Source organism: Humulus lupulus, chromosome 1 (genome assembly GCF_963169125.1).
Source record: "Humulus lupulus chromosome 1, drHumLupu1.1, whole genome shotgun sequence".
Classification (NCBI taxonomy): Eukaryota; Viridiplantae; Streptophyta; class Magnoliopsida; order Rosales; family Cannabaceae; genus Humulus; species Humulus lupulus.
Window position 1 is genome coordinate 211,694,186 of NC_084793.1, and position 12,129 is coordinate 211,706,314.

Below are 12,129 nucleotides of genomic sequence, written 5' to 3' on the forward strand. Positions count from 1 at the left end.
ATGGCTGGATTAGTAGGCCGAGAGGGCCATAATTGTTTTATTATGCCATTAAATGATTATATGCATGTTTATGTGAATTATATTATAATATGATGTTAAATGCATTTATGTGGGTCCACATTTGATTATAAGGACATTTTGGTAATTTGGCCCGTTGAGGGCATATTTGTGTATTTTGGTGCATGTTGTGATTTATGGATGAGATCCCATTATTATTGGGATATATTCAAGCTATTTGGCATGAGACGGTCTTAAATTGAAAATTAGCAGTTTTGTCATAACGGGGTCAATTATTGGGATATTGGATAATGAGAATGTTTATTTGATGATATATTGGGAGTTATTGAGATCAGGAGGAAATTCTGGGAGTTTTGACTATTTTATCCCCGGGGGCATTTTTGGGTCCCCGAGCATTAGGTTTTATTTGAAGTTACTTAAGCCTAAAGTAGTCTGTCAGAAGGAAACCCTACGTTAAAAACACTTTTTCTCTCTCCCGTTATCCTTTGTGGAAATTTCAAAGAGAACTTCAGTTCTAGGAGTCGGAATCAAGCGACGATCGAGGCATAGCAATCCTAGGAAAGATTAGAAGCTTCTTGACCGAAGGATTTAGCGAGAAACAACCCAATCAAAGGTAATCTAAGCTTTAATTTTTTAGTTTTAGAGTTTCTAAGCCTTGATTTGGATTTTGTGTATCGATGAGTTTTTGATTTGATTAAGCCTCAGGATTTGATGATTTTGGATCATTGGGAAGTTTGGGAACTTTGATTTTGGATTTGGAGATGTTTAGGTATGTTTTTGGGTTTTTACTCAATCAACGTAATCATAAACCATGAGGGTCCTTAGATGTTGACCAAGGTCTTGCGCTTAAGTCTTGAAAACTCAAGTCTTTATCGACTTCTCTTAGTACTTGGAAAATTTTCAAGCCTTTAGTGTTGCTCTGTAGGCTCGCAGTCCTCAAAAGTAACTTTAAAGATAGGTCAAGTTATTACTCAATGCGGCCCTACATCCCCGAGTTCCCACGACTCAGGATAGGGCCAGCTTGTGGTACTTAGAGCTTGAGCATCTTCCTGTCAGTGTTTAGACGCTTGTGCATTTAGTGTTTCATCTTAGGCTCGAGGTCATTAGAGTAACTTTAATGTGGTGTAAGTGAGGGCACTCAATTATCCCTCGCCTTCATGTTTTAACGACTTGGGTTTTAGAAGGTCTTGTCACTACTACAAAATTGACATGGGACGATGGTTTTAAACTGTCGTATGAACTCTCGTACGTCGGTTCTAACACCGTCGTCCCATGCAATGTCATGCCATGTAAAGCAAGATAAACAGTTTAAATAAAAGCGTCATCTCTTGTGTTACATGAGATGATGGTTCCTATACAAACGTTATCTCTTGTGGTACATGAGACGACGGTTCCTACTTAAGCGTCATCCTCCTGCAGTATATGAGATGACAATTTATGTGCAAGCATCGTCCCTGCAATACATAAGATGACAGTTTTGTGGAGACCGATGTCCCATGTAGAATATGAGAATTTTTTCATTTTTCTATTTCCAACCACTATATTCATTCATAATTTTTTGTGTAATTACAATATAGTTCAGTCAGAATCAGCAGGCAGACAAATCAATAGAACTCAGTATGTTCCAAATCTAAAAATTACAATATCAAAATATACTTGCAATAACTATGTAAGTGCTAACTAAAAATTACAATTAGTATATTTTTTAATTCTGATTTCAAAAGTTACTCTAGCTATGACTCATCCACTCAAGAAGCTTGGTTGCCCATTCATTTCGAGTTTCATTAATTTCGTCAAGTGTATATGTATTCTTCCCAGCACACTATAAAACACAAAAATAAAAAACTAAGTTAGAAATTAAATTCAATAGAATTGTAGTTCAATAATTATAAATACACTTACATTACTAGTTAGCCATCGCATGGACGTCTCATTCAAGCAATAGTTCTTCATAATCCTTATGATATAAAAGCCGCACTCTACTGATGATGTTTGACGAGGACAATTGACTATTTTCCACTTGTAATTTTTTTCATTCCTTCTTGTCTTTCGCTTGATGTGTGAAGAGACACTATATATACATCAATATGAAGAGCACATTAATTTTTTATTTCCATATCAAATAACCATATTATATTCTAAAATGAGTTTCAAATGTATTACCTGTTCATAAGGTTCTTGAAATTATTTGGAGGAGATTTCTAAGTGGATCAAGATAGTAAAATATATGGTAATCTGGATCAATGATCACTAACATCCAGTGACGTTTGCATTTAAAATAGAGTTATTAAAATAAACATCATAAGATATAAGTAAAATTAATAATAAATGAAAATTTTACTTACAAAAAATGGTATGGCATTAACCAAGTTTGACCCATCACTGCGTTATTGATATGCTCTGAGATCATTTCAGTCTGATTATCCATATTTGCTCCAATTCTCGATGACCACGATGGCTCAATGAAACCAAAAAAGTGTGATATCTCTCTATTACACAACTCAAAATATATTATACTACATACTGAAAGTTAATGATATTATATTTATACTTAAAAAGAAACTAACTTATATAATGTTTATTAATTTAAAAGAAACTATATAAGTCATTTTATGTATAGCTAACATGGATATTTTATAAACACTTCCACTCTCACAAATAAATCACAAGTAATAAAACACCACATTCAAAGATTGACCATCTTTTGGGAAGGTCTCTCAAGTAACTAGGTAGTTTTAACCACATTGATAAATAATTGGCTTACCAAACTTCATGGCTTCAAATATATAAATTTATAAAAAAATATATATTTTAGACTCAAAAAGTGAGGAAATGGAATGGTGTAAGGAGCAAATCACATAGTGACACATTTCTTACTTCAAACCTTAACCTTTACCTCACTAGCGTAGATCTTACTCCATGAGTTTCTCAAGTCCATCAATCCAAATCAAAGTCTTAAGTATATTTATACTATTAATTATTGAATACTTAAAACTTCCAAACTCTAGCTACCATGCAGAAGTGCATGGAAACACTAGATATTTCAAAATAAATGAAAAATTAGAATGTATAGACAAAGCTATAAGCTCAACTTTCAGGTTGCTAATATATTTTTAGAACTTAAAATTGTGTTTATAAAATTACATATTACCATGAAATGAAAGTGTACAATTCTCAGCCTTAAACCAATGTGCCAAAGAGCTGTAAATAATAATTTTAACTCACTCTTGTTAAAATGAGAAATCAACATTATTTTCTTAAACAATTTACCATCTGGGTAAAGAAAACTACAGCAGAATTTAAACTTGACAGACTAAAGCGCAACAAGAAGCATACATAAATATTGATTACAAATATATGGTGCACAAAAATTAAACAACAATTTGCACATCCCAAATAAATGTGAAAATTTTAATTGGGCGTATCATTTTTCATAGCATCAACTTCACAATTTCACGTTTAATTTTAAGAGAGAAATCAAGATTGGCCAGTCCAGTTAACTTTCAAGAAAGTTGCACCAAGCCATAAAACCGATATTTTACTTAATTGATAATGTTGACAACGCATGAAATCAATACTTGCTACACAACAGACAACAAATTCAACTTGACTAATACATGCGTCAAACACCACATTAAATATTACTTTAATGGTCACCCCCTCTGGCGTCAAAAGCTAAAATTCTCGCAAACTCCTTTTTCTTTTCTAGCATCACACTGGCCTTCATGACATCTTTCTTGTGTAGAGGGCCTATGCTTATACAACTAACATGAATATTTACTTATGGGGTTTTAAGAAACTCCAACAATGCTTCCAAGGAACCAAGAGTAGATGCTTGCACACAAACTCCTTCACCACTCTTGTTGACCCTGCTCGTGACAGACTTCATATCCTCCATAGTTGTTTCCTTGATATCTTCCAAGTCATCATTAGGGCCCACCACATATAGACTAGTACAAGCAATAGCATGCTCAAGGCCCAGCATAAAACATTTATTAGAAAATTAAGAAATCTCAATTCAGATGTGGACCTCATCAGTAACCAGTTCAATTCCAAAGAGCTTAGGGCTTAAAAAGCATGGAGGATTAGCAAGAATAATCACCTGTGCTGTGATCTTTATACCCTGTGCAGCCTTGATTTCCTTGTGATGTAGATAGGTTCCCTAAACATCAAACAAATGATAAATCAAAATCAAAATATTTCAAAACTATGATTAAGGGACACAAGGACATCACAATATCCACACAAAACGGTAAAATAACATATTTAATGATTTAAAGTTCGCTAGCCCAATCCATAAAAATTATCTCTGTGCAAGACATTGTGCAATTCAAGTTTAATGAAATGTTCCACCTTGTCACCTTTGGTGACCTCTAAACAATAATAATTTTGTTAATTAGGAGTAATCAGTAAATCATGGAAAGCTTATATCAGTATAGAAAACAGGAATTCCTAAATGTAAAGTAAAGAAAAACCCTTGGAGGAAAATTGGCAGCACATGTTAGAGCCCAAATGTAAATTTCCTTGCAATTTTTCTCTATTTAGTTTCTTCACATTAGATTTACTTTAGTTAGTTTTCAAAGTGGAGAAAGACTTTAGGCGAGGCTTCTATAAAAGACACAATATAAAATTAGTAATTGAATTTCTTCTGGAAGATTCTCCAAGAATCTTAGTTTCTCAGGAAAAAGATTACCTTGACACAGAGCTCTTTCATGGGATGAGGTGTTAACAATGCTCGAATGCTAGCAACAATTGGTCCCTTCAAAATAGAATACATATTGAAAATAATTAGTGAAAATCTAATGTAATATCTATGACTTTTCATATGAATAATGAATCAAAAGAAAAAATAATGAATTACACAAACTACAAACTCAGACTCTAGGCTGGATTTTGAAGAAGGATTATAGATGCTTACTTTCATGCCACAAACAACAATTTGATCTCCTTCATGAAGCACTCCGTTGACTAGTAAAACATCAATAGTTGTCCCATGACCTTCAATGACCTTAACTTCTAATACAATACACTGGCAAAAAGAACGAGATTTAATCAGATTAAACTAGTTTTAACTGTCTGAGAGTTGAGTAATGGTATGGTGAAAATAAAGCAAACCTGCACTTCATTGCTGAAAGTAAGCTTTTCAACCATAGTTTTCTGAGTCCATTGAACCAATAGTAACAACATATCTGGAATGCCTTCACCACCGAAATAGTTACCCCAAACACAAAACATCAGACAAGGAAGCAAAAACAGACAGTCCAAAGAGAATAAAAAGTTACAATGAAATATGAACCCAGAGTTAGTAAATCATACGTAATGGCACTTATATGTACAATGCTGTTTGTCTCTCCCATTTCTTTGTTTTTGTAGTAGAGCTCAGTATTTAAGCCTTGTTCCTTGAACTGGGTAACAATCTGATGAGCCGATCAAATTTAAGAAATTTATTAGTACAATCGAACAAACAAAGTATAAAAGAAAAAGAAATTGGAAAGCTTCTAACCTGAGTGAGCCTCATGTTGAACTCATTTTGGACATCCTTGGATTGTTGCTTCATTGCCTTTACAATTGGTGCTTGCAGGTGCTTTTCCACCCATAGAGTCTGTCTACCTGCAAATTTAAAAATTGAATAAAAAAAAACATGAGTAAAATGTGAAGTAAATGGTGAAGGAAGACACCCAGAACTGTTCAGCTATAGTGTGCACCTTGTTCAATGCGACAATAAACTCAGTATTCCTCATTTTCAAAAGATTCAATGACTCGATTGTTTGTGGTTCTAAGCCGTGCATAATATCCACAACCAAAATTGCAATATCACATAACCCTGAACCCCTTGACCTCAAGTTTTATGAATGATTTGTGAGCATTCATTCAAGTTCAGTAATTATATTCTCATGTAATTCACTTCTGTCTTGTATACTCTGGTAAACTAGGAATGCAAGACAAAAATTTAGATTCAAACATTAGAAAAATTCTTCAATGCAAGACATTTTTCAATCACCAAAAATGCCCACACCACATTCGAATGCAGAAAGTAGAGCGTCCATGAAATGGTAATAATCAAGAGTAATGTGCATAGGCAGAAAAAGCAGTATTTCAGTACCAAACAAATCTATAATTCACTTCTTAAATCACATAAATAAAAGAAAATCTAATTAGTCAAAATGAACTACCAGGAGAGGAGGAAAAGCCATTGGCACATTCCTTGCTCACATCCACTCTACTGTGTTCTTTCTAAGTTGTATGGTGCTACTACTGATGATCAAGTTAGTTCAAAATAGTGAAACAAATATGAAACATTAATTATTGGTATTGAGACCATAGATATATCAGTTCAAAAACCTATCTTTCCATTCAAAGAGTAAATTAAACAATTCTTAACTTATCGCCCTTAAAAAGTTAGCACTTATGTCTGGTTTGTATACAAAATTGACTAGACAAGTACAAGGGGGAGAAATAATTACTTCAACACATCATTGAGGCCTTGAGGCATTCCTAAACTCTGAGCAAGATCGCTCATTCTTTCCTTCATAGCCTAAGGTATAAAAAAAATTAATATTTTCATTCTTGAAAATAAAATATGAATCCCCAAAATAGCCAAACCCATTATCAAACCCTTACAAATTCACATTTATAGAGCAGAAGCCCCAAATAACCAAACCCATTATCAAACGCAGAACAAAACTTAACTATTTCCCACATATAATAAATTCACCACAAAGAACAACCAAACATGCTAATGCCGCATAAAGCACCAAATCTGAAAGAATGTCGTTTGAAAGAGATGCTTACCCAGATCTTCCCAGACACCGGAAGTTCTTACTTCCCCAAATCTGCCCAAATGTTACGCCTTTGTTGCGCCCAGAAAATTAATGAGATGCTCGGATGCAGGGACAACAAAATTTGTCTCGTTCGGCGCTTCGTTGACAGGGACGACGATGCAGATGGAGGAGGGAAGAAGATGGAGCGAGTAGGACAGAGCAGCAGCTGAAGAAATCGGGGAAAAAAGAAGAAGAAATCGGGGGAAAAAGAAACAAGGTCAGAGGGAAAAATAAAATAATATCTTTAGTTTTTTACTTTTATTAGATAAAATATTATTATAAAATCAATTTCGTTAATTTTCTTTTGGCACCAAATTTCAAAAATCATCTCTATTAAGTCCTTTACTAAATTCATTTCATTTTTTAAAAACCCCAATTATAATTAAATAACATTTTAATCCAATAATCTTGACTAATCAAAATTCTTTCTTTTAATCTCAAATATTATAATTAAATCATAATTTATTTTAAATCTCACAAATTTTAGGATAAACCTTTCATTCAATTGGATATATATTATTATTTATTTCAATAAATGATAATATAAATTAAGAGGGGAATATTTCTTTATAGTCTCAAAATTGGTATAAGGGAAATTGGTGGCAAAAGTACCCAATATTTTGGATTTCTTGCGATTTAGTACCCAACTATTTTTTTAGCACGAAAAGTACTCAATATCAAGTTCCATCAGTTTATGTAGGTACCCACTTTAACAGAGCCGTTAATTTCTGTAGGTACAGTTAGGGATCTTGATCACCAAGAGTAAGATCACACCATTGATCTAGCATTTAGAGGCTTGACAATTAGTTATGAAGTGGCACACTACGACATTCGTGCTATGTTTAATAGTCAAAATTTTAATTAATTAAATAAAAAACTAATTTTTTAAGTGTTACCAAATAGCACCATCATTAATGAATTTTTAATAAAAGAAATCTTCTTTTATTAAATATATAATAAGTAATTCAATTAGAAATTAATATTATAAAAAAAGTATTAAAAATTTAAACAATTATTTGAATAACTTATTTACAAACAAAACTCATTTTTTAACTAGTAGCTATTGTGTGTTACAAATTATTAATTAATACTTTTTATTAATATATTTACATAAAATATATTAAATTATATTAAAAAAATACAAATTAAATTAATACTTATTCATTAGAAAATTGATATTGCATTAGACAACAGTTTAAGTAGAAATGTTGTTTCATGTTAAAAATAGGCATGTTACAACAGTCTCATTAGAATTGTCGTTTCATGTGAGTTTTAATTTGCATGGCACAAAAGTTTGTGAGCGATTGTTGTGTCATGTATATTTTTAACATGACACGACAATTCTAATACAAAACGTCATCTCATGCATGTCGTCCAAGTACAAATTTGTAGTAGTGTGTACTGTATGGTCCTGTCTTAGTGCTCGAAACTTAAGACATTTAATGTTGCCTTCCAGACTCAATTTCCTTAAAAGTAACTTTAATGTCATCTCGTGTCCCCAAGTCCTGATTACTCTGAACTTTAGGGGGTCAGCTGCACTAAGCTATGTGCCCCCTGGGTACGTGGTCACCGGTGGGCCAGCTTTGGATTCTTGGTTTGCCCCTCGAGTATACAGCTTAGGACTTAATCATGTGTAAGACATGAACTCATTATCTCAAGCCCAAGAGGTTGAGTTCCCCGCCTTTTGAATAGCTATTTTGTGACACTCAAGTTTTAGCACTCGAGTTCTGGCTCCGAGTTCCAACGACTCGAGCCTCTGTTTGCATCTCGAGATCATAGGGTTCATTCACTACTCCTCAAGCACGGTGTCCTCGGGAGGTAACATCAGTCCATACTCGCGCTACTTGGGCTTTATTAAATCTTAGGATCGATTCCAAACTCCGAGTGCAAGTGACTCGAGTCCCAACTCGCATCCCAAGATCGAGGGACTTGGTTCTTACTTCCCAACCATGGAATCCACAGAAGGTAACCATAAGTCCAATCAAGCGCTATTTTGGGACAACTAGTGTTAAGGTCCCGCAGAGTATTCTATTTAAGTCTTAGGCGACTTAGGCTCCTGCCCGAGTACTGACGATTTCGGCTTAAGTTCACATCTCAAGGATTGGAATTTGTTTATTACTCCTTGGGCAAGCGCTGTCTTCGTGAGAATATGATAAATCCAATCTCATGTTACTTGGATCTTTTCGGCACTTTTTTTATCAGGCGACTTAGCTATGGGGTCTCATGACATTAGGGGTGCTTCACTCTTCGACTAGCTAATCTTCCCATGTCATGGACTTCCCAATGCTACTTTTGCTCAAGGCATACTTTGGACTTGGTCAGAGCTCCTCGGGCGCAATGTCCACGGGAGGTGACGCAGGTCTGTTCTTGCGCTACTAGGATTCTTAGTTTAGTCTCTAAATGCTAAACCTACTCTTCTTTGAAAAAGCTTAGTTTCCTAGGTTTTTCTATTCTCGAGCTAGTGACACTAGGCTTACTCTGCTTTTGACAAGCTTAATTTCCTAAGTCATTCCTCGCAAGGCCTGATGTTGTGTGAGGCTGCCCTAACTCCATGGCCCCCAAGTGATCGGAGACTAGTCCGCGTTCACTTGTCCAAGCAAGCGAGCGGGTGCTCTATGAATAGTACATGCAGAACAACGGAAACTAAAAAATATAAGCAAAAACACAAACAAATTTCTTCTTTACCATGTTTTATCTACACGGTTTCCATTAAATGTGCCTAAAAGCTACAAGGGAGAATACAAAATTTAATAAAGTCCACTGCTCGTATCACTGGTAATACCAGCAAACATGCTCGACATTCCAGGCTTGTGGTATTAATTCCCCATTCAATCGAGATAATTTGTATGTCTCCGAACATACAATGCTCTCGACTTGGTATGAGCCCTCCAAGTTAGGTCCCAACACTCCCGCACTGGGTCTTGGGTGGCTAAGAAGACTCTTTGCAACAGCAGATCTCTGACCCCAAACTTTCTATAATTCACTTTAGAGTTGAAATAGCTAGCCACTTTGTGCTGGTAGTATGCTACTCAAAGTTGAGAATCTTGACAGATCTCCTTCATGAGGTCTAGGGACTCTCAGAATAAAGTGTGGTTTATGGTCGGGTCATACGTGTCTCGTCGGTGCGTGTAGATTACTATCTCGACTGGGAGCGTGGCCTCATACCCATAGGCCATTGATAATGGCGAGTGGACAGTTGTGCCTGGCAGTGGTGTGATAACTAAACAATGCCCTAGGTAGCTCCTCTGGCAGAGCATATTTTGCCTGTCCAAGCCTTTTCTTCAAGGTGGCTTTGAGCATCTTGTTGACTGCTTCCACCTGCTCGTTTTCCTGTGGGCGGGGGATGGAGGAAAAGCTTTTCATAACCCTGTGTCGCTAACAAAATTTCGTGAACACCTCGTTGTCGAAGTGTAGATCGTTGTCATGGACTAACTTCCTAGTGAGCCGGTAGCAGCAAACGATGTTCTTAATGATGAAATCTAGAGCCTTCTTGGACGTGATAGTAGCGAGTGGCTCAGCCTTGACCCACTTCATAATGTAGTCGACCACGATTATAGCATACTTTACTCTTCCTTTTTCTGGGGGCAATGACCCAACAAGGTCAATGCCCCAGACGGCAAAACAGCCAAGGACTTGTCATCTGAGTGAACTCGTTCGGAGGAGCATCCTTCTCTCAAGATCTTCTTGACGAGGCTCTACTTCCCAGCGTGGTCCCCGTAAAAACCCTCATGCACTTCTCGGAGTATCATATTGGCTTCTTTCTTGGACACACACCGCAATAGGGGCAACGAATATCCCTGCCAGTACAACTTAATGTCCATGATAATATATCAAGGGGTCTGGTAAAGTAGCTTTCGAGCTACTTTCTTGTCTTGCGGTTACTCATCTGAGGCAATATATTTCACTATGGGCTCCATCCAACCATCCTTAGGTTGGATTGCTTCCACCTCCTTGGGAGCTAAGATGGTTGGAGAAGATAAGTAGTCGATGAGGACTAAATTGATCAACTCAGCATCCTTGGTTGTTGCAAGCTTGGCCAGGACAACAACGTTCGAGTTCTATTCCCGTGGCACTTGTTGAATTGTGAATTTTCTGAAGCCATGCAATATCTCTTGGGTCTTCACTAGGTAAGCGACCATTTTCGTTCCTTGGTTCTGGTACTCCCCGAGTACCTGATTAACTACCAACTACGAGTCACTGAAAATCTTGAAGCCCTCGGCCTTCAGCTCGAGCGTAACTCAAAGTCCAACTATTAGTGCCTCATACTCTGCTTCAGTGTTGGAGGCATTGAACCAAAATGTTAGGATGTCGTGGACCTTGTGTCCTTCGAAGGATACAAAAATGAGGCCTGCTTCGACACCATTTTCATTTGATGATTCATCTACATACAACTTCCAATGCTAGCCCATGCATCAGGGCGCTCCCAGGTCCTTTGAGAGTTCCTGTGCACTCGGCGATGAAATCTGCCAGTGCTTGCCTCTTCATGGCAGTCCTCAGAGCATAAGTGATGTCAAACTGACTAAGTTTGACAGCCCATTTAAGGAATCTCCCTGACGACTCTGGCTTTTGGTGGACCTGCCGTAAGGGATTGTTTGTGAAGACCATGATGGGATGTGCCAGGAAATAGGGCCTTCGCTTCCGAGAAGCTACCATCAGACAAAAGGTCAACTTCTCCATGAGCGAGAATCTGGACTCTATTCCGAGGAGTCTTTTTCTTACATAGTACATGTGGTGGCCTTCCTCGCAGACCAAGGTTGCACTGATGGCATTCTCAAAGAAAGCCATGTAGAGTATGAGGGGTTCTCTATCCATGAGTTTCGACAAGATAGGAGGGTGTGCCATATGAGCCTTCAACTGTTGGAATGCTTGCTCACACTCCTCTGTCCATTCAAAACTCTGCCCTCCTCGGAGGATGTTGAAGAATGGGATGCACTTGTCAGTCGCCTTTGAAACAAAGTGACTCAGGGCAGCGATCCTCCCGATGAGGCTTTGGACATCCTTATGTGTTCGGAGAGATGGAATATTGACTAGTGCTTTAATCTTTTCGGGGTTTTCTTTTATTACCCGAGCACTGACGATGAATCCTAGAAACTTTCCGGACGCAGCGCCAGAAGTACACTTTTGGAGATTCAGCTTCATTCCAAACATGCGAAGCACCAAAAATACCTCCGCGAGGTCCTTCACGTGGATGGGAGCTGTTCTAGACTTTACCAACACGTCGTCTACATACACCTCCAAATTCTATCCCAACTATTCTTTGAACATATGGTTCACGGGCCTTTGGTAGGTT

General features: G+C 36.9%; 1 pseudogene; it reads right to left on the minus strand.

Moving 5' to 3' along the window:
* Positions 1–3,939: 3,939 nt before the first annotated feature.
* On the minus strand, positions 3,940–11,624 carry LOC133828706 (eukaryotic translation initiation factor 5B-like; annotated as a pseudogene).
* Positions 11,625–12,129: the final 505 nt, after the last annotated feature.